Source organism: Choloepus didactylus, chromosome 18, assembly GCF_015220235.1.
Source record: "Choloepus didactylus isolate mChoDid1 chromosome 18, mChoDid1.pri, whole genome shotgun sequence".
Taxonomy (NCBI): Eukaryota; Metazoa; Chordata; class Mammalia; order Pilosa; family Megalonychidae; genus Choloepus; species Choloepus didactylus.
The window spans coordinates 10,420,117-10,422,676 of record NC_051324.1 but is presented as its reverse complement, the minus strand read 5'-3'; positions in this window follow the sequence as shown (position 1 = coordinate 10,422,676).

Below are 2,560 nucleotides of genomic sequence, written 5' to 3'. Positions count from 1 at the left end.
GAAATTGTTGGGGAAAACTTCCCCAACCTTCTACACAATATAAATACACAAAGCATAAATGCCCAGCGAACTCCAAATAGAATAAATCCAAATAAACCCACTCCGAGACATATTCTGATCAGACTCTCAAATATTGAAGAGAAGGAGCAAGTTCTGAAAGCAGCAAGAGAAAAGCAATTCACCACATACAAAGGAAACAACATAAGACTAAGTTGTGACTACTCAGTGGCCACCATGGAGGCGAGAAGGCAGTGGCAGGACATATTTAAAATTCTGAGAGAGAAAAATTTCCAACCAAGAATACTTTATCCAGCAAAACTCTCCTTCAAATTCGAGGGAGAGCTTAAATTTTTCACAGACAAACAAATGCTGAGACTTTGCCAATAAAAGACCTGCCCTACTTCAGATACTAAAGGGAGCCCTACCAACAGAGAGACAAAGAAAAGAGAAAGAGATATAGAGAATTTTAGCAGACATATATAGTACCTTATATCCCAAATCACCAAGACACTCATTTTTCTCTAGTGATCACGGGTCTTTCTCCAGAAGGGACCATAAGCTGGGACATAAAACAAGCCTCAATAAATTAAAAAAAAAAAAAAATGAATATACTCAAAGCACATTCTCCAACCACAATGGAATACAAATAGAAGTCAATAATTTTTGAATTGTAACTCCACTATTTACTTCCTACATGATATAAAATACACAAATTCTAATGACAAATCAGTGGTTTTGAACTCAACGTAAAATATGTAATTTTAGACAACTATATAAAGGTGGGGGAATGGAGGAGTATAGGAACATAGTTTATGTGTCCTAGTGAAGTGAAGGTGGTATCAAAGAAAAACAAGATTATTATGGATTTAAGAGGTTAATTTTAAGCCCCACAGTAAACACAAAGAAATTATCAGAGAATATAATCATAGAGATGAAAAGTAGAGTATGGGTTAAGAGAAATGGGGGAAGGGGCAATGGGGAGTTAAGACATGAGCGTAGGGTTGCTGTTTGAGGTGAAGGGAAATTTCTAGTAATGGATGGTGGGAAAGAGCATTACAACATTCTAAATGTGATTATCTCACTAATGGAAGGCAAGGGAGGGGGTGGAATGGGAAGATTTAGGCTGTATATGTTTCCACAATTGAAAAAAAAAAAAAGACATTCTAAATAGATGACAATTGAATGCCAAGGATGAACCTGAATGGGATTGGAGGATGGAGGGCAGGAGGCTCAAAGGGACACAGTTGAGATATAAGGAAAAGGAAAATATAGAATGTAAGCTTTGTATCATTGTTGAATCTCTTGTACTTCTTAGCTGCGCTTAATGGGATTGCATAAAAGAATGTTCTTATTCATGGGAAGTGTATATGTGAATTATAGTGTATGTTCAGGGATGTGTGCAGCTAGCTCTCATATGTTCAGAAGACAGAGCAATAGATGATGGATGATAGGGAGGGAGGGAGGGACGGAGGAAAGAAATAGCGATAAGACAGCATGTTAAAGTTGGTGGATTGAGCTATCGGGGGAGGGGGGTCAGGGTATGATGGAATTCTGTGTATGGGGTTAGTAGTATTTTTGCAACTGTTCCTATAACTTTGTATTTATTTCAAAATAAAAAAAAACTATTCTAAAAACATCAATGGAATGATACACAAAAAAGGATGGTAGTTACCTCAGTGGATAAGTCTGCGGTGAGAAATACTTGGGTAGATACAAGTTACCAGAGATGTTCTAGCTACTGTGTTGGGTGTTGGATTCACATCAATTCATTATAGAAGGATGCTTTATAATTAACATAAGAGTCGAAATGATTATTAAATAGTATATTTTAAATAATATTTAAATGATAAGATTGTATTTCAAATGATAAATTAACATTTATAATGCTATATTAAATGGTATATTAAAATTACTGAAAACAGGTAAAATTTAATATAAAACAAATAAAGATCTTGGCTTAACGAAAAAAGACTTTGAAGAGACAGAGACTCCCACAGGAATTCCATGGAAGAGCAGCCCCGTAAAGTAAATAATCCAAAAAGATTCTCAGCCTTGTTAGGAAGGGGGGAAAAACACATTGGAATCCAAGTGAGCTCTCATTTCACATCAGATCGGCAAAACTTTAATAGTCCAGATATATCAAGTATTGCTGAGGACCCTTAGCTTAGGCTTTTCCAGTGGGAGAACGAATTGGTGCAACCACTTTGGGGAAAAAATTGGGCAAGAGAAGACGTTTGATTTTTCTTTGTCAGGAAGAGTGAATGAGTCAAGGGTAAAGCTCAACCAGAAACTTGGGGAAAGGGGTGGATACTATTGCAAAATGTCTTCTGTCTGGGCAAGCAATCACTTTAGGTCTCTTGGATATTTTAGGGAGAAGTTAGAGACTCCAGCTCCAAAGGGGATTCTAGTCTTAGACAACCCACCGCAATAGGGGGTTTCTGTCACACCTCCGAATGATCAGGACTGAAGACATTTGACAGCCCCCCTCAATTTTCGCTGTATGAGCTTGTTTGTGTGACGCCAAGAAAGAGGGGTCCAGGGGAGGCTCCAGGCTTCAGGG